This window comes from Rhipicephalus microplus, unplaced genomic scaffold (genome assembly GCF_043290135.1).
Source record: "Rhipicephalus microplus isolate Deutch F79 unplaced genomic scaffold, USDA_Rmic scaffold_18, whole genome shotgun sequence".
In the NCBI taxonomy this organism is placed as follows: Eukaryota; Metazoa; Arthropoda; class Arachnida; order Ixodida; family Ixodidae; genus Rhipicephalus; species Rhipicephalus microplus.
This window is the reverse complement of record NW_027464591.1, coordinates 8,395,069-8,416,656: the sequence shown is the minus strand read 5'-3', so window position 1 is coordinate 8,416,656 and position 21,588 is coordinate 8,395,069. Positions and strand designations below refer to the sequence as shown.

Sequence of the window (21,588 nt, the reverse complement as noted above, 5' to 3'; positions counted from 1 at the left end):
TCATATTATGATTTTATACATAACGTTAGCCTTTGATCAAACTGTATGGAAGTAACGCTGTGCATTGCTGTTCAATCTTCCTTTATACCTCTTACGTCGGACATGAAAACCTAAAGCGAACGACGGAAGAAAACTGTGTCAGAAATACTGAAAAGTATTCTACTCACAGACGCCAAAAATTGAGATTTATCCACGAAGTGAATGATGAGAAAGCCCACTGCCCGTGGCGGCTTGCCGGGCCTGGTCTACAGTCACCATTTGGCTCCCCAGGCCCAAGTCGGCAATCCATGCTTCCCAAGACCACGTTTTGAATGTTTCGTGTGGACGCGCCAGCCTAGATACTGCATGGGCTGGTCACTCTGCACATTGGTAGGTGATGTTTTGAAGTGTGGCTGTGTGGTCGCTACACCAGGGACATATGTCTGTTGTGTATAGCTGAGAAAAAATCGGATGTAGTCTTGATACGTGTGGGTCTGTTTGCTCGCTGCTTACGTTGGAGTGCGAAAGGGCGTACTTCTGTCTTGTAAAGCGTTGGTTTTCCAAGATATGCCTACTTGTTCTGTTGTGTTCTTCATGTGAGCCTGAGAGGTGCCCTGAGGAAGGTCCTGCTTCTATGCTAGTGAGTTCGTGAGCTACGCAGTTTGCCTCATCGTTCCCCCTCAGGCCAGCATGTGCTGGGACCCGGGCGATGCCTTGTACCTCCATCACTGTGGGTGCCAAATTATCAATTCCACATCTGTGTGCCTTTGAGATACACGCGACCGGCAGATTGAGAGTCTGTCGATATGTACGCTGAGCGTCCTCTCTTTCCTCCCTCTCTGATTGCCAAGGCTATGGTTGTTGTCTCTGCGGTGGCACTGGATCTCGTGTGTATAGACGCGCAGGCCACAAATATGTCTTGGATAGTCACTGCCGCTACATGTGCTTGTTTTCTGGCGCCTCCAGATATCATGGTGTAACGGCTCGTGTCGGTAAGGCGGACGTCAGGGTCATCAGCTCTCTGAAGAAGGTTCGGTGCTCGCGCTTGACAGCGTTTTTTAATGTAGAGCATTTGCATGTTCTTTGGAACTGTCTTGGTAGGAAGCGCGGCAACTATTACACGGAACACACAACACAGGCGCTTATCTTCAACTAAACGTTTATTGAGTAAATAAAGAAGGTGAAAGAGAAAAAAATAAGAAAATGCAGAACAAGTGAAAGCACACGCGCAGTGTCATACATTACTCATCCGTTATTATTTATCACGCCATCCAGAAAACAAAGTTCTTTCCGCGTGAGCGAGATAGAAGGTGCACTAACACACTCAAAATCATCACGTCTCATTTATGCTGCTTCTACAATCAAACGGGCAAATAAATCCCTGTCCCTATCTTTGTCTCTTTTTTGGATGGTATTACAGATAGTAACGGATGGGCAATGTACGGCACTGCACGTGTGATTTTTGTGGTCCTGCCTTTTTATATTTTTTTCTCTTTCACCCTCTTTATATGCTTTGACGTTTGCAATAAACGTTTAGATGAATTTAAGCGCCTGTGTTGTGTGTTCCGGGTATTAGTTGCTGTGCTTCTTACCAAGATGGATTCGTACCAACTGGCCCGATGCAATTGCTATAGAACTGGTTCCACAATAGTGTATTCCTGTGTTGGTGGAGGCGCCATAATGGTCTCGTCACCACAATATTGAGGGGTGAGGGGTAGCCTAGTCTCTCAAGTAATTTCCGTTCTCGTTGTGTGGTGGTGAGTCGTACTCTTTGCGCGATTAACGTGGCGGCTGCCAGTTCTTCATGTGTGTTGTGTGTGCCGATTGCCATGAGTTTTTCTGTACTCGTGCTGTTCGGAAGTCGCAGTGACAGTTTGTACGCTATTCTTATGAGCTTCTCAATCTGGGCTATTCAGCTCTTGCGTATTGCTTAAAATGGAAGAGTCGAGGTGACCCGATCGAAAACAAAGGCCTGTACAACGCATACCATGTCGACCTCCGTCATCCGATTATTTCTTTTCGCAATTCTTGCTATGAAACTTTTGATATTCATGGCGGTCCGTTTAAGTTTGTATTTTACACTGTTGCGTTCTTGCACGTGCATGCCCATTGTTCCAGCTACTGGGGTCTTATTGATGACCTCTCCGGCTATTGTCAGCTGCTGAGTGGGAGCACAGTTGGACTGAGTGCGTGGTGGTCTTATTTGAAGGTATTCCGATTTGTTGGAAGCGCAGGTCATGCCTGCTGCGTTGAGATAGCTTTGAATCTTGTCTATTGCGTTTGCAGTATATCTTGCCGTTCTCCGTAGGAGCACCTTGCGGTCCATAGCTTAATATCGTCGGCGTAAAAGTAACACCCCAGGTTCGGCACAGCTTCCAGTTGTAGGACTACAGGTATTTCCACTCACTTTAATCCAAGTGCCAGCTTGAATGATCCACACGCCATTGAAATATTCTAAGCGGCAAGCTGTTCAAACCATGTTACAAACATTTATTCGAAGTGCCAACGTATTTATTCCAAGCGCCAACTCTGTTAGGCCACGTGCCAGCGAGTTTAATCGAAGTGCCGCTATGTTTAATCAAATTGCCAACGGCTTTAATTCAGGTGCAAGTCAGTTTACTCCATGCACCAGAAACGCATAGTTTGCCACTTCATTTAGTCTGAATGTCGAAATAATGGAAAGATGGAGCGACAGAAAGAACTTTTCGCTTGCCTATGCATGCTAGCGCTTAGAAAATGAGGCGCAGTGCTATTTCCCTCTAATGCTTTGATGTAATAGGTTCAAATTAAAAACAAAGCAAAAACAAGTGCGTGTAAATTGCATTTACGGCTACTAAATGCATTTGCTCATAGAATCCATGTTAGTTTATGGTTCATGGCTACTCAGGCTGATTACTATATATATTACTCAGGCTGATGATCTATACCATCACATATGCAGAGACTCATGTCTGCTCAAGAGAATTATGTCTGTTGGGCAGACATGAGTCTGCCCAACAGACTCATGTTGGGCAGACAACATGATCTCAGCAGACGGCATTTGGCTGCTTATAAGCTGAGGCGTTCGCAGTCTCTGCTCTGCCCGGTGAGAATGATGGCGATCGACAGATGATGTTCATTTGTTCCTAAAATCGGAAATATCCATTCAAAAAAGTGGACTTGGATTTATTTGGGTTCTCATGTGGAATTAAGTTTTTTTAAAAAAGGCATCAATGGAGATAGTTCTATTTTCAGGGTAACAGACGACGCTGTTGCTGCTGAAGATTCATCGGATACACATAATTTTGTTTTAATAAAAATATAACAGCTAATATGAATGTAAAATATCAATTTTGTTGTCCACATCAGGATCTTGAGTTTACGTCTCATGTGCACTACAGGACGAAAACCTATTCGTTCGCTCTGCCCTATTAGGGCCTCCTAATTTTGTGCGAATGTACATGCTGTAGTGGGGAAGAGGGAGAGAAACAGTATCTAGTCGTAGCAGCTAGAAGATGACTACGAATAAGAGCTGAGCTCGTGACAGTGACTGACGCCCATTAAACCAGGCAGTTGGTTTTAGTCAATAAACCCCCTTATACTGCACCTGCTTTTCACCTATCGATTCAGAATTTCCACATCTTGGTATGCATTCCGGCACTCCGAAAACTTTAGTCTGACCTTCGCTTTACATGACCTGTCCCGGTCAAGGAGAGCTATAGAAAAACAATAACGAGCTTTAGTGACGAACACAGAATATTCGTCAAGATATTCTTGCTTTTTCTTTCATTAGCATTAATATACTCCATCCGGGCCAAGCACTCATAAACTTGCACACAGCAATGTACAAACATGGCTGATGTAAACATTGGCAGTAATATTTTTTGTCACACACACAAGCAGCGAATACAAATAATGATTTGTTCTGCTTTGCGACTATTATGTTATATATTGTATGAACTGCATTTCAGTTGTACTGCCACTTTTACACCCCTTATTATGCTTTTGGTGCAAGAATTAAACTGACTGACACCTTGAAACCTTTGGCAATTAGATTAAATATGTTGACATTTCGATTAAATTCACTAGCAGGTGGTGTAATTCAGTTAACGCTTGAATTAAATATGGCGGTGCGTGGAGTAATTGTTTGGAACATCGAATAAATAGCTTGACGGTCATATCATTTCCATGGCGTGTGGACAGTTTAGGCTGGCGTTCGGATTAAAGTGAGCAGGAAGACCTGCACTTTCTGGTGGCCGATATTGAACGAAAATGAAGACAAGATTGGTTCCTGAAGTGTGCCTTTTCATTCGAGGTATTTGGATGGTGAGTCAATACCAGTCAAGTCAATCTGTGTCTTGTAATCCTCCTCCCCCCCCCCCCCCAAAAAAAAGAGGCATAGCGAAATATGCGTCTTCACATCTTATCACGGTAATATTATCTAGTATGGTAGAATACGCCATATTATCGAATGCTTCTTGAAAGTTGAGTGCAACGAGTAAGTTGTTGAAACTATACCAGGAACTTGATGAAGAACTTCCTGTTACAGCAATAGGAAAATATCCTGTGTAGACACCCCGCGCCTAAAGCCGTACATGGGTGTTGATAGGAGCCCCCATTTTATTGCGGTAGCAATTATATGGACACTGTCGATGAAATGTTGCCGCCTGCGTCGGCGTCACTCATAGTATACGTATACGTATTTATATATATAAAAATGCAAGAAAGAACAAAAATATAATGGGAAAGGATTTTGGCGCACGGAATTGAACTAGGGTCCTCCCAATCATGAGTGTAAGACGGCAAGCACTAAGCCACTGAAGAGCCTGGTCTCTACTGCTCAAATGGGGAACTACTAAATGCAAAGCTTTTTTTGGCGAACTTCAGCGACTTTGAGCGTATCTATCTATCTATCTATCTATCTATCTATCTATCTATCTATCTATCTATCTATCTATCTATCTATCTATCTATCTATCTATCTATCTATCTATCTATCTATCTATCTATCTATCTATCTATCTATCTATCTATCTATCTATCTATCTATCTATCTAGCCGACTATGAACTTTAGCTTTCCTGGCCGTTTGAATAATGGTATCAAACTTGGTATGATATAACATGACTGTATAACAAACAAAACTGACCAGTCACAACATCAAAATCATGATATTTATGTGATAATTGTCATGATTTGTGTATCATAATCTTGCTGCTCTTGCGGTGGTTTCATTCTCATGATATGTTGCAAAACTGGTATGGTATGAATGACTTCATGGCGAACACAAGCAACAGACCCTAGCATCAAAATCATGACATGCGTCTCATGCCACAACATGACTGCATGCCACACTCATGATGTGCAGCGGGCTTTCGCTAGCTTTGCATAACCGAATTTGGTATAACGGGACGTGAATGGCGTACGGGGGTGGTGCAAACATGAAAACATGAGGTGCGTGTCAGGTAACAAGACTACATGCCATGCTCATGATGCGCTCGCGGCCGTTTCGCTGCCTCCACATATGCCAAAATTTGGTATTACGCCACGTGAATGGATAACGAAGGTATGTGACTGGTGCAAACATGATAATTACGAGATGCCTGTCACATAAGAACATTATTACACGCCACACTCAAGGCGCCAATACACTTGAGTGCCGGCATGCGTGCGCGCCGGCGTTCATTTTATCGCGTCCCGCTGGCGATGCCCGGCCCGGCTCCGATATCCCTCCTGTAGAGATCAGTGGATCTGCCCATTGACCATTGTGGATCTGCGTGCCATATACTCGCCGGTGCGCGCTGCACCGTGTTGCGTTGAGGCATGCGCGTTTGAGCTTACATGGCGTCCCTCCGTCACGGAAAAAGGCTGACGCGGTGCTGTCTAAGTAACGTCGTTGGGGCGAGATGCAGTTTGTCGTATTTCGCACCGATATACTGCATTTCGCGCCAGTTGCCACCTGGCCGCGCCGACGGACGCTGGTCGCGGCGGTCACGCCTGGCGTCACACTATAGAGTGTTCGCGTTTTGCTATCGTGGCGCCGCTGTGCCAGCCTGTGCGTGCGTCAATGTTGCGTCGTAGTATATTGGGTCCTTCATGACGCGCTCGCCGCCATTGCGCTAGCTCCACATTTACAAAATTTGGTATCGTGGGAAGGGAATAGGCAACGAAGGTAAATGACACGTCCAAACCTGATAATCATAATAAATTGGTAGATGCCACGTACAGTGGAAATCGTTGATATGCGAAGCACGAATGAGAAATGTTGATATGTCACTTTAAAATCAGAACGTTACCGTTACGAGGTGGAGGTAAATTATGCCGTACATGACATGCATGTCATAAATTTTATGTTTTAATGTGTCGTTTACCTTCGTCATTTATTCACGTCGCTTGATAGCAAATTCAGTATATGTGGAGTTAGCGAAATGGCCGCAAGCACGCTATGAGCATGGTGTGTTGTCATGTTCTTACATGACACGTGTGTGAGGATTATGAAGTTTGCATCAGTCATATATTTCGTCATCTATTGATGTCACTTAACACCAAATTTGGTAGATGTGGAGCTAGCAAAACAGCCGAGAGCGTATCATGAAGGACCCAATATACTCCAACGTAGCGTTGACGCGCGCGCACGCAGGGCACAGCGACACTACGTTAGCAAAACGCGAGCACTGTATATATAGGCTGATGCCAGGCGCGACCAGCATCCATCGGAGCAGACCGACGGTAACCGGTGCAAAATGCGACATGCTGCACTTCGCGCTGACCCAGACAACACTGCATTTTCCTCTTTTCGTGACGGAGGGACGCCAGATGCGCTGAAACGCGCATGCGCCAAAGCAACGCAGCGTGGCGCGCGCCTGAGAGTATATCGCAGGACCGGCGCCTGGCGTGGCAACGCCGGCGTAATGCGACGAAATGAACGCCGGCGAGCGAGTGCACCGCGTCACATCGAAATTTATTGGCACCTTAACTATCGCATGTCGTTATTTTCCAGCATGACACGCATCTCATGATTATCTTGTTTGCACCAGTCACATTCCTTCGTCACCCATTGAGGTCATGTAATACCAAATCTGGTATATGTAAAGCTAGTGAAACGGCCATGCTCGCATCATCAGTCTGGCATGTAGTCATGTTGTTACATGACATGCATGTGGTGATTATCATGTTTAGATGTGTCATTTACCCATGTCGTCCGTTCGCGTCGCGTAATATCGAGTTTGGTGCATGTGAGGCTAGCGAAGTTGCCGCAAGAGCATCATGAACGTAGAATGTAGTCATGCTGATACATGACACGGCATTTTTTGTTTATCATGTTTGCACCAGTATCATACCTTCGTCACCCATTCACGTCCCGTAATACCAAATTTGGTATAAGTCAAGCTAGTGAAACGGCCGCCAGCGCATCATGAGCATGGCATGGGATCATGTTGTTATATGACACGCATGTCATGATTTTCATGTTAGGGTCTGTTGCTTGTGTTCGCCATGCAATCATGCCATACCCTACTAGTTTTGAAACATGCCATGTGAACGAAACCACCGCTAGAGCTACAGGACCATGAAATGTATATCATGACATTCATGACATATAAATCATGATTTTCATGTTATGGCTAGTCAAATATGTTTTTATTCAGTCATGTTATACCATACCAAGTTTGGTATCGATACCATTATCGAAACGTTCAGGAGAGCTAGAAGTCGTAGGAGGCTAGATAGATAGATACGCTCATAGTCGCCGAAGTTCGCTAAGAAATGCTTCGCGTTTAATATGCGTTTCATGTCAAACATGACTACATGCTACGCTCATAGCGTTCTAACGGCCATTTCACTAGATCAACATATAGCAAGTTTTGTATCACGTCACGTGAATGAACGATGAATGTAAATGACACGTCCAATTATAATAATCGTGATAAGGATTTCATGTATAACATTCCTACATGCTACGCTCATAGCACGCTCATGGCCGTTTCGCTAGCTCCATATGTAGTAGAGTTGTTATCAGGTGACGTTAATAGATGAAGGTAAATGAAAAGTTTGAACATGGTAATCGTTACATGGAAGTCATGTATGACATAATTTACCTCCGCCTATCAACGTTGTGCTGATTTTAAAATGACCTATCAACCTTCCTCATTCGTGTTTCGCATATCATCGATTCCTAGTGTACGTGGGATCTGCAAATTTTTTTTGTATCTACCACTTACCGCTGCTCACGGGCATCTCAGGGAAAGATATCTTGTTTTCAGCATTACCAGAAAGATGGCACAATGAGCGCGCGTCGCCACATCACGCGGCAGCGCGGGCTTTATTCTCCCACGCGCACTTTGCCCGCCTGAAGGAGGGGAGGGACGCTCGCTCACCTGCTCCTATCTCGTGGTGGGAAGGAGGAAAAGTTGTACGTCTTGTCTGGTTTCGGGCTTTACTTGGAACAATCAAGTTGTAGTTACCGGGCGCACAAAGGTCACTGCAGTCACTGGAGCCTCCGTTTGCGAAGAGTGCGTGCTATTCAGACAGGGTGAAGAAACAAATGAGGTGCTTTTTCGCGTTCATCTGAACCAGTAAGTACGTTTCGTGTGTCATTTGTACGTGAGAAACGTGGGGCACGTTTTGATCTGCTTTCCATTCTACGCGTGACCTTCCAATTTCTTTCGATCACGTTCATTGCTTCGCCTTTGCGGCGAAGCTGTGACTTTTAAATGCGAAGCATTTCTTGGCGAACTTCGGCGACTTTGAGCGTATCTATCTATCTATCTATCTATCTATCTATCTATCTATCTATCTATCTATCTATCTATCTATCTATCTATCTATCTATCTATCTATCTATCTATCTATCTATCTATCTATCTATCTATCTTGCCGCCTACAACGTTTAGTTCTCCTGGCTGTTTCAATAATGGTATCAATATCAAACTTGATATGATATAACATGACTCTATGACGAACATAATTGACTAGCCATAGCATGAAAATCATGACATGTATGTCATAAATGTCATTATTTAGATGTCATGGTCTTGCTGCTCTTGCGGTGGTTTCATACACATGATATGTTGCAGAACTCTTATGGTATGACATACTGCATGGCAAACACAAGCGACAGACCCTAACATCAATATCATAACATGCGTGTCATGTAACAACATGACTACATGCTACACGTATGATGTGATCACGGCCGTTTCGCTAGCATCGCATACACCAAATTTGATATCACGGGAAGCAAATGGATGAAAAAGGTATGCGACTGGTGCAAACATGATAATCATGATATGCGTTCATGTAAAAACAAGACTACATGCTGCGCTCATGATGCCTCATGGCCGTTTCGCTACCTTCACATGTAATAAATACGGTATTACGTTACGCGAAGGATGACATTGGTAAATGAGACGTCCAAACATGATGATCATGCATGTAACAACATGATTACGCCCCACACTCATGATGCGCTCGCGGCCATCTCACTACCTTCACATATGCCAAAATTTGGTATTACGTCACGTGAATGAATGATGAACGTATGTGACCGGTGTACACATGATAATCATGAGCTGCGTGTCATGTAAGAACATTAAAACATGCCACACTCAAGGCGCTAATACACTTCGACGGAGGTGGCTACGCCGATTGAACATGACGAGCTTTCACGGCCAAAGAAATGTTGCGCCAAGAAAGTCTTACGCTAGTAATGAGATCTTGAAAAGATATTTGAACGTAGCCTTCGGTACATATCATCACAGAAGTTGATTGGTCAGTGGCAAGAATGAAAGTACTTTCTAATGAAAGCGTTGTCCTCTCGTTGCCCAACACTTTGCTGCATCATTAACAATGGTAGAAACAACGCTGTACTCGTGGTCTGCGCCCGTCTTCAGCCATCCCGTCCCTCAGTTCATAAAGCATAATTATGTCGTTTCGAGCACGACGTGCATTGTGGAAATGAGAGTGGCTCTACAAGGCTGGAGGTATGGGGCGTAATGCTCGGCCTTTTGCAACTCGAGCACAGACAAATAGTAGAGGATCCTCGGCTACGTAGCAATTTAGCATAATCATCGCAAAAGCGCGTTTACCATGGAGCTTTGCCGAGGTCACTGTGACCGGCTATATATAGCTGGTAGGAGAATGTTAGAAAGCGTCCTCTTGGTAGAAAAGCCGACTGCTCTCGGAAACGTTTCGGTTGCTGACTTTTCTTTACTCTTTGGCCGTGAACGGAAGCCGCTGCATATGCTTAGCTAGGAAGTGTCACGTACGGCGTCTATTAGTGCAATTACCCAAAAAATAATTTTATTATCCGAGCTTGTGCGCAGAGGAATGTAAAGTTAAAATGACGAATATCAATGACGAATGTCAAGCGCTGCCGTATACAAATTAACAGGATAGAATGAACACCGAAAGATGCAGGCATTATTTACGGGAAAAAGTGTTCAATCGACAGTGTGATAGCGCATGCCACTTTTTTTTCTGTTCTCCTTTGTGAGGGACAACGTTTCTGAAACTGACACGATTGACTGCTCAATATTTCACTTGATGCATTCATAATTCATAAATGTGCTCCTTCACACTGCTCACTCGCCCAACTAACAGCTACATAAGTTCAATGTTCAAGGAAACACGAAGTACACGTGCTGCGGCTTGTCGTTTGTGCATGGTGTCATCGGCATATAATTGTGTACTTTAAAAAGAAATCATACCACGTGAATACTTCATTTGTTTACGGTGTTGGGAAAAGTGCCGGAGTTTTGATTAGAGGTAAACATTGTTCAACAAGGGGTATTTTCACCACATGGTGCTCGCTAACACTCACTGGCATCTGAGACTCGCAACCATTGCACCACCAGGGCGTACTGAATAACTTTATAGAGAATCATGCAAGCAACTAGTCTTACATAAGGAAAAATCAAGGCGACTCGTACATTCCTATACAGTACACAATTCTTAAACAAATTTTGACCTGTGCCTCAGGTGTGCAAGGTGCTTTTTATTCTTTCCAGTTTTTTTTTAGGAAAAGGAAAAAAAAACGAATTCTGTTTTGGTCTGCCGACATTTTCGAGTCGAGTTATTAGAGAGTTTGCAGCATCTGCAAACATTCGCAAGTTTACACATATCATAAAGTAGTGCATTGCAGTGCTGGGGTTGTCGCTTTATGGTGACATTCTCTTATTTAACGGTGTCACGCAACATTCCCTGCTGAAGAATAGTCATCTCTTCAAAGATTTCAGCGTCACCTGAACTTCTACCTCACTTAAGTTTTCATCAGTTGGGCCAACCCACTTAACCAAAAGCTAGCTTTAAAAACATGAAATGCGCCGAGTACAGTGACAAATGTTTTTTGTACCGCTCAAAAATGATGAAGTCGGAGTAGAAGACCTCATCCACATCCCTTCTGTTTTACTTCGTCTTCGTCTCCAAAAACACGCCACCTCACCAAACAGCCCAACTTTCAATACTTTTGGAGCGCAACGGACTAGCATCCGAGTACTTGCCGCCACTGACATTTGCGGGGCCTATAGCTGATACGGCAAAAATCATGGCCTCTCAGTGAGTGGGGGATGATGAGAAACAACTTTATTGATGGCATATCAAGGTCGGTAAACTTAATTTGCTGGTGGCTCGAAGGGTGGTGGCCAAAAGCTTGCCACGATCATTTCAGCCCAGTTAATCACTTCTACCTGAAGACGACAGTCAGCTGACGACAGGAGCGACTCCCACGCCTCGAGGGAAGAAGCTGGCAGTATTGTTCTTGGTGGAGAATTAACCCCACACTCCCAAAGAATGTGATTTTGGGTAGCTTTCACACAGCTGCAATGTCGGCAGTTTGGCTTAATCTCTTCTGGGTAAATTATAGACAGCCGATGAGGGCTGGGCAAAGAATCTGTTTGGATTTGCCTCCAGATCGTGGCCTGTTCTCTTTACATATCTGCCTGCGGGGCCGCATATGTCTTGCGGTTCTCTCGGCAATACGCTGTGATTTAGTTATACGTGGTGATCCCTTCCTGCGGGAAGTCCAGGGTGGAGGGGTTCACGTCCCGGTTTATTAAACCTCGGGCTACACGGTGGGCCGCCTCATTCCCTGGACTCCCCGCGTGAGCAGGCACCCACGTAAGTTGTCTTTTGTTGTCTCGTTTCTTATTTTTGATAATGGGTGTACTTGATAGTGAAAATAAATGCCTAGGCTGTACCTAGAGTGTGTGACCCTCACCTTCTGTGACAGCAGTGCACGAACAATCGCGGGCATTCGGCGCTTGATCGAGGGCGGTTGCGTACGTATACGTCGGTTCGTATCTTCTGTTTTCTGTCGCTTCGATTCCTTTGTAACCTTTGTCCATTCTCAGTGGTACTGAACCTTGTTCTGTTATGGATTTAGATGTTTTCCCTAGAGAGCTGCATAATTAGAGCGCCTCGAGTTCTGGTATAAATAACTTCCCCTATCTGTTCCTAATCAAACCGGTAGACATTATTCGTTTCATTTTGTTTGCATATCTCATGTAGTGAGAACAGCTTAATGAACAATAATGCACTCGACTCGTTGTGATTTGCACTTATTCTCTACGTGCACTCATTATCGTCAATGCACAGTGCCATGAGTTTTCTATGATAACTGTGCGTTTTTACTAACCTCTGGTAGTATATTGAGAACGAACGTGCAAGGTAAAACATTCCTAATAAGGTGGACTGCGTGTGGTGCTCATTTAGTTTGCATATGTTGCCATATTTGTGACTAAATCTTCGTATCGCTTTATATTGCAATGAGCCGCTTCCGACCGTTCTAAAACATAAGGGTTACTTATTCTTAACAGTTAACAGGCCAATGCAGTCAAAAAGATGTAGTAGCTCTGGCCATGTTTCTGTTTCACCAAAGTGGTCACGCATTTGAGTCTCAAAAGTAATAGGCTATAGCCGACTTGTATAAGGGGCCATGTACTCGTTAGTTATGTGAAATGAGCAGCATACTTATTGCGTATGACACAACTAAATACTGTGGCTGTCAGCGACGTTCCTTGTGGCTGCAAGAACTCTACTAGGGGCATTATTTTCAGGCAGCACATCCAAAGGCAAAGCGCAGCTATTAGATACTGAATTAACAGATGTTCAGTAGAAAGGAGAAAGTGGTGCAGCCATAAAATATATTTTATTGGGGGAGGGGGGATGAGGAGAGGTTGCGATCATATGACTGTGCGTGCGTTTCTATGTGCCTGTGTATATTGACACATGCCAAATTGAAAAAGAAAATCGGGGCAGAGAAATTAACTGCCTTTCCCCCTCCCCTCCCATGCCCTTGCCGCGCTAGGCAATGGATTTGATTTGATTGATTTGTGGGGTTTAACGTCCCAAAACCACGATATGATTATGAGAGACGCAGTAGTGGAGGGCTCCGGAAATTTTGACCACCTGGGGTTCTTTAACGTGCACCCAAATCTGAGTACACGGGCCTACAAAATTTCCGCCTCCATCGGAGATGCAGCCGCCGCAGCCGGGATTCGAACCCGCGCCCTGCGGGTCAGCAGCCGAGTACCATAGCCACTAGACCACCACGGTGGGGCACGCTAGGCAATGGAGGGAAAAGACTGAGGTGACATAAGAATCGCTAAAGGTCGGCGGGGCTTTTCTAAAAGCAGTGGAAAACGTTATTGTGCAAAAAAGCAAAAAAATTAGGCGAAGTTAGGTGGCTGATGTGCATGCATTTTTTCTAACTAACGTGTGATGAAACATTATGGCTATACCAGAAACTCATACAGTGAATAAATGAGCGTGAAATTCACAGCAGCAGACTTTCAGAAGCGCCGCTACATCGCGTGCGAAGCATATGGCTTATGAGCGAAAGTAATAAAACACTAAAAAGTTCTCCGCCGTTGAAAATTGCGAACTTGGCTCACAGCAGAAGCTCAGGTTTTCGGAAAGGGTGAGTTGAATGAAACCTAGCGTCGGAAATGTAATTATCGAACTCAGCCTAACAATTGCGAAGAGCTCTTCCGGACCATTGACGCCCAGGAATTTGTCGTCGGGCTAATTAGCGGCCGTCGCTATAACACGTTCATTATCGCTCTTCAGGGGCTTTTTGTTTTGTTAGAAGGAACTACGCTTGCGTAAGAAAATATTATGAATGCGCGCACTGTTTCGTATTCTGCGTGGCTCATTCGCACGAACTCTGCGACGGCTGTATTTTCGATGGAGACGGAAAAGCTGCATAGCCCCATGTGCTCCGATTTTGGTGCATGTCAAGGAACCCCAGGTAGTCGAAACTTCCGGAGCCCTCCACCACGGCGTCTCTCACAATAATACGTGGTTTTTGAACGTTACAACTCCCATATCATTCAATCAATCAATCATACAATCAATTAATCAATCACTAATTATTTGCATAGACTTTTTCGTCGTACATTCAGTATTTATCCGAGGTTGCCATGGAGCAACCCGGGATAAATACAAGGCGTAACTCATTTCGGCTTTGTATGCTGAATGGCAAATCTGAATAACAAACGTATCTATCTACTTTAGAATGAATCTCGTCCCATTACAGACCTTCGCTAAGCGGAAGGTGTTGGCACGAATCTCAAAGTGCGGGACAACCTTCTTACATCTCATATGGCACCCACGGCCGTGAATATCTGCTTGCTTTTCCGCTGTCCCCCGAGTAATAAAAAAACGTGCGAAAGAGGTCATCTCTACCGGAAAAGAAAATTTATCGTTTGGTCTTTGTTTATTTATCCTACGCGAATAAAGGCAACAATATTTCCTTTTTGTCAATTTACACACTGGGGCTCTGGAACATTTGGTAGCAACACGAAACGGACTCCAGCTTCGAGGTTATGGACAGAAAAGAATAAATAAAGAGAAGTGACTTGGGTAGTGTGGAAATTCGAGATTTTCTTTAACGCAACAACAAGAAAACGAACCGGTCTTCCACATCAAGCCTTCGAGCGAGGCAACCAAAATCTCAAGGGCAGCCAGGTTCGTTACGTCGAAGGCGAGTAAAAGAAAGAGAGAGAGGGATAGAGAGAGTAAAAGATACACGGGGGCTTAAGGCTTTTGTCTAAGTACATCTTTCTTTATTGCTCACCTCGGTTTCTATTTAAAGCGTTAATACCCCGTTTCGTACGTTTCGCCGGTAGCGGTCCTGAGACAAATACAAAGCTTACAGCGACAATGGGACGCAGTTGTGCCAAGACTGGCGTAATGTGAGAAGGGATGCCGCGAGCATTTCTTTTTTTTTTTCGCTCGTCACGTCGCCTTACCCTAGACCCAAGTAATTATCTGGACAATCAGCGAGCAACGGATACAGAGAGTCCTTAACAATGGGAACCACGCGATGAATCGAAAAGTAAACAAGTGATGTCCAGGTAAACAGCTCATTAAAACCACTTAGCATTCTTTCCTTGCGTCGTAAGAAGAAAAAACACGGAAGGTAGCAGGTGCACACGCACGCACATGCACAGACACACCGCAAACAACAAACGCACGCTCACACAGTGCAACTACAACAAATACGTAACGACCTCATGTATATCTAATTCAGGCACGAATTAAGCTATATTGCCCGTAAGTGTCTATAAATTATGTATAACGCAACAGTAAGCCACTTAACACATTACACGAAAGCAAATCAACAAATGCGTTGTTTTTTGTGAGCTTTCTTATATATTAGTAATTAGCATATATCTAAATATTCGAATATGCTACAGCTAGTCGTGTTCGATTTTTATGCATAATGAAGGCAATCTAGGGCTCAAAATGAACACGCAGTTAGTGTTTAGCTCGGTTAAAAAATAATAATGCTTATGAAGTTGGTCCTGGAACGCCACACGACGAGTGACTCATCGAACATCGTAGTTCCATAATCAAAGCCACAGACTGCAGTGATATGGAACACATAGGGTTCAAGGTAATGACGCATTGACTGCACAGAAGGTTCAGTTGATGTTACGAGCAATGTGTCTCGCCCTTCTGTTTCCTAGTACTAGTCTCGAAAACTCGCAAAACAAGTCGCATTTACATATGTGGACGCTGCACCTGAAGCAGCTATTTTCGTAATCGTGACCTGGACCACGTGTCGGTAACTGGCGGCTGCCAGCACGGGGTGAGAACCCATTTTCTCCCCTTCACTTCGTGTCTGCAGGTCGATTTAATATTTTTGACCTCAAATGGTGTCTGTGGTTGTAACTTATGTTTGTTAATTCTAGCCTTGTGACGTGTGTGTAGAAAATAAGCACGATTTATATTCCACTTTTGTAAAGCACGGACCGTACGCCAATTTTTTTCTCTTTAATCCATCCCCCTCTGCTTACCACCTGGCTCCCACTCTGTCGGCTTCACGCAAATGAATAACCTGCCGACCACTGGCTGACACAAGATAGGGTTACTTCTTAAATCAATGGTGGTCGGATTGATTACGTTGGTTATAGTGGTTCTGTGATTGTTCAACACGCTTCGCTAATGGTACTTCTTGAGGATCGGCTGGTATTTGTGACGTTAATATGGGCGCTGTTCGGCTGGTTTAGATCCAAACAGTCTTTTCCTATGGCATGCCCAGTTTTTACTGTGCGACACTGGGGGAAGTAAAGTGCCGCAGGACAGAATGCCGATATCACAAGCAAGTGTCTAACTTCATAACCCAACGTAGTGAACCAGTTCGTTGTTACTTAACACTTTGATCTGCAGTGCCGTTTCTATGTCTGGATTCAGCATGTCGATCACGCAGTCACAAAGCTTGTCCTTTCGTAAGATGTGCTAACATTCTTAATGTGAAGAGCAGTTATTACACTACGTAGTACCACTGCATCAATGCGTGAGCATTGTAAAGGCCATATATACATGTAAATCAGTGGAACCGGTCTCAAATGTTATGGTTTATAAATCATTGTGTGTGTGTGTGCTATTTTTTTTTCTTGAGTAAGCGCCTGTCGTGGTAGACTCTCAACCAAAGCGCTGCTCGGAGATGCTTAGCTCGGAGATGTTGGATTGATTCCCGACTAAGGTGTTTCTATCGGGGTGAAATGCATGAAGCCGCAGTGTACTTATATTTGGATTCACACTATGAAAATCTCTAGTGATCAACATTACCTAACGTATGCATCATAACTATACTGTTTGTCGTTTAAAACTTTGGAATATGTATATTTCTTTCATTTGGAAGAAAATGACATAAGGAAAACAGGCTACATAATCATAACGTACCGTAACTTATCATAACGTATACATATAAAGACCATTCACTACGAACACAACGGCTGAGGTCTGCTTGCGCACGGGACTCACGTTTGTTGTGGTCGATACGCAAGGAACAGCTTTTTTTTTTTTCATTCTTGCGCTCCTTTATCTTGCGGGGTTGCTGCTGCTCGCATAAATGTTTGTTTTTCATTAAAAGACGCGCTATATAAAGTAGCCAATACGTAATCCTGGCTCTGGCTACGCCGTCGTACATGATCGGAGTGCCGAATGAGGCTGTGAAACGTAAGTGTATTTGCGCGCAGAAGGACTTCGACGATAGAATCGTCGATGCACTCGCACTGGCAATGCCAGACCAGACGTGATGTTGCCGAATAGTTGCAATGGCTCCGTGAAAATACCAAATAAATATTTCTAACACGGATCGCTCAGGTATTCGAGGTCACCACGGTGAAATCTTTGAATCCTGCAAACATCGCCACTGAGATTCGCGACGCCGTGAGCACCGAAAAAAAAAGAAAACGTTCGCAAAACAAATAAAGATCGTATAGGCGCTTTTTCATTTCTTACAACAGATCTCTCTTCATTAAGGCTGTACAAGTGTCTGTCTGGTTAAAAATCTATCGCAGTTCCCGAAGCTAAGCACATGAGCATTAAGGTAGCCATCTCTCTCTGACCTTTTCCATGGCAGCAGTAAAAAGTCAATTCACAACAAATTGCACTAGAATGAATCAGCTTATGGTCAATGCGCGAAGAGGATGAGGAGCGGTTTTGGAATTTGTCATTTAAATCTACAGTGCATCTGAGGCACAAAGCCTTATTATGCCAGTGACAGAAGAGAATAAGGATGCTGCCTGGAACACCCGGGCGTAGTAGTCGTTGAAACGTATTAGACTACTACTTTCTGTAAGAAAAAATTTGAACCACTGCGTCTCTTGCAATATCATTAACGAAGGCTATGAAACGGGCATGAGCAATATCGAACGGAAAGTTATATGAATGTCGCCCACGTTCTATGGTTCGAGCATCAAACATGAGGGTTAATAAACTTTACCTCACTTTCGTTGGTTATTAGAATAAGATATAGGGAGATAGCGAGCGCTAATGGACGCGGGCTCGATCCCAGGTGTATAGTTATAGTTGAATTGACTGCGATGCGGGAAAAATGTTGGGAAAGCAAAAAAAAAAAGGAAACGTTCGTGTACCGTGTTGCACGTAGCTGAAACATATCCCCATGTAAGTACCGAATGAACACGAAATCATCCTCACCAGTCGCTATATTATTCTACTCGTGTTGTGTTTACTGCGCTATAGTTCAGAAAAAAAACAGTGTAATGGCTCATTCTTATTCTTCTGTATTAACAATTCCTTGTATTTACTATTTCTTCACGTTGCAAACTGTGTCGGTGAACGGCTGTAGATAAAGTCACACGCGAATTGTATTTAGACAACATCAGAAAATATTACTAACGAGTATATAAAATTACGTCTTGCAAGCGCATATTCAAAATTTAGGTTCGACAAGGCTATACGCAGATTTGATGAGAATCACACCAGTTCCTTCCCACACATAAAAATTCAGCTCGATTTTTCAATTTTTGGAAACAATTTTATTATTAATCTTCACCTGTGCTTCAAGTGTTGATGGCGCTCTCTGTATTTTCTTAACGCTCTTGCTAAAAACAATGGGCTGTGTCATGACATTTCAACGTCGAGGTATCTGCGAGCTTACGCACAGCATGCAGTGGCGCTCTGAAGACATGACTGTAGCGCTCAGAGCAACTTACAAAATATACCGAAGAAGCACTACTTACAAAGCAGCCGTAATCCACGCGCTGTCTGGCGGACTTGACAATCCAAACTCCGGCGACGGAGAAGCTCGATGACTTGGCAGCGCAAACAGCTTAAGGCGAGAAATGCCTCACGGACATGGGGGTGTCGACGTCGGCGACTCGAGACCAGGCGAGAGGAAAGCGCGCACTCTGTGGTCCTCCATGAAGAAGAAACTCTTTTCGCGACACAAGACACGTTCAAACCGAGCGTTCACTGCATTTCATCTCCTGTCCTTTGAACAGCGCTGACGGAAACCTGCCGTTTTCGTTGAGGAAAAAAGAATTCACTGTGAGAGCAGGTAGAATATACAGTTGGCACGTAGTATATTTCTTTTTAGGGAAAAAAGTGCGAGTGGAAGCTTGCCGAGGAACAAAGCACTGAAACGAACGGGACGTCCCGAATCGAGCAATGTTCCTCGTGTTGGGCGTCTTCGACTGCTGCGTGAGAGAGGAGTCGCGCGCGCTCTTTTACCGGCAAGCGCCGACAAATCGGTTTCGTGAGAGGAGGTAGACACCAGCTCGCGCACCGTGGGCTCGAAGCGAGTGCCGTGTGACAGCGCCGAGTTAGCTGACTCCCGCTTCGGTCGTCGAGCCGCTACCGACTACGCGCGCTCCAGCGCGCGGTCGCTCTCCCGAGTGGCGCGGAGGTGACGGAGGGCAAGCACCGCCTTTTACTCTCTCCCGCCGACGAGCGTGCCCTCCAGGGTAGCGCGTCACCCGAAGAAGGCGGCCACTGGCGGCGCGTTCTTGAGGAGAGCATGCGCGGCGAAGACGCCGATGAGACGCGAACAAAAAAGTGTCACGAGCGGAACACACCGGTGCCTTACCAGTTCACACTCAAGGGGATCTGTGACGCCGAGCAGTGCTCGCCTACGGTGCTGCAGAAGTTCTACTACTGTCTGTTGAGTGCCAACTTTTACTCATCCAATGGGTGAGAGCTGCGGCAGGCTAAGCCTAGTAGGCTGCTAGGCAGTCCTCTGTCGTGTGTGGCTGCATTCCGAGTTTGCTGAATGAATATGAACTACCGGTTTGCCCACCTTTCTATTCTTGTGCAGTGATTTTTTTTTGCAGCATCAAGGAAGCGGAGTCATTTGCGTGGCCTGGAGGAGGCCTGGGAGTTCAAGTGCCCAACATTTTTCAATCTTCCAGACATTTCGATACGAGGACTCATAGCACACGCACGAACATACCCAGAAATGCTCGTTGAACCCCCGCTACCCGAAGCTTCGCGCTGACTACACCCTTAAGTAGCGATAGACATGGAGCTTCCTAAAATTAACTAGAGAAGACTCTGCCGCTGCGATAGTTCAGCGACCATGGGAATGATGGGTAGCACGCGGATTTGCCTAGTCTTTGTACTTGCGGGTGGCGAATCGCATCTGTGTCGTCGTGTATTGGTGTGTTTTGGTTTCGTTTCGAAGGAAAGAACAATCCCTTCTGAACTTCGGGAACCAATTTGAAATGTTAAGGCTAAAAGATTAAGGTGGTGAGAAAACAGCTTCAAGCCACACGAACACACACAGAGCCAGACGTTTACGAAGGTTAGACAAATCCATGTACTACCCATTATTCCCATGCTCGCTGAACCGCCGTGCGTTGCAGCTCGCGTAGACACTAGCGCTAGAGTTTGCTCTAGTGTATACATCTAGAAAACTCTACGGGGGTGGGGGATACGAGATCTTTCACCCGCAGCAGCCACGCAGTCCAAGTCAACAGTTACACCCCGCAGAGCGAACAGAGACCAACGTACGCTCTCGATGATGATGATCCTTGTTACTCTGGCGCACACCCTCAAAGGGGATCGGCCAAGAACCGGGCGGCACTCTTCATCCTTTCCCTTTTTTGCGTCCTCTTCTTCGTCTTTTGCTTTGCTGTCAGAACACGTGCGCCGATTAGTTGGGCGCGGAAGGCTGTGACACTGATGAGCGAGTATGCAAGGAGTGTGAAGTAAAATAAAGAGGGCAGCAAAAAAAAAAAAAAAAAAAAAACACAGGAAGCGAAATTTTTTCGAAAAAAAAAGACTTGGTGAGGTCGGACTCAAATCCGCGTACCCACGAGCGGACAGTGAGCGTTGTTACCACTAGACTAAGCAGGCACGCTAGCAGAACATACACAACACAACACTGCCTAGCATGGCAGTTTGTAGTCTCTCTTTCGGTTTCTGTGTACTTCTTTTTTTTCTCGCTCTGCTGGGTGAGCAAGAAAAGTGAAGGTGATAAGAAGAGAACTGAGAATGGAAGAGAATAAAGCCTTGCTGAGAAAGAAAGAGAAAGCAAAATAAGAAAAAAAAAGCTGGGAAGCAATAAAAAGAAACAGAAAGAAAGCGAGAAGAAAGGAATAGAGAGAAAGCAAGGGGAAAAAAAGGAAATGAAATACAGAAAATGACGGAAAGTGTGACAAGTAAATGAAGAGAAACAGAAAGAAACAAGGAGAGCTCACAAAGAAAGGAGAAAAAAATAATTGGTAGAAAAAGAAGAAAGAAGAAGCATGAAATAGAAAGAGCAAAACAAAGAAGAACAACGAAAGTCGCCCAGCTCCGCCATTTCTTCACCCTCCGCACCACTAGTGCTTAGCTGCCTTATTTTTCTGGTTTGGATGCATCTCATCTAAACCGGAAAAAT

The 21,588-nt window shown here is 44.7% G+C and overlaps 1 protein-coding gene across 1 annotated transcript in view; it reads right to left on the bottom strand.

The window, feature by feature from the left end:
• The window catches only part of LOC119177764 (calcitonin gene-related peptide type 1 receptor), a 160,468-nt gene extending 141,382 nt beyond the window's left edge, over window positions 1-19,086 (bottom strand). The window contains exon 1 of the mRNA XM_037428948.2: window positions 18,950-19,086. The gene's annotated coding sequence lies outside the window, so the exon portion shown is untranslated. The remainder of the gene's footprint in view (window positions 1-18,949) is intronic.
• Window positions 19,087-21,588: the final 2,502 nt, after the last annotated feature.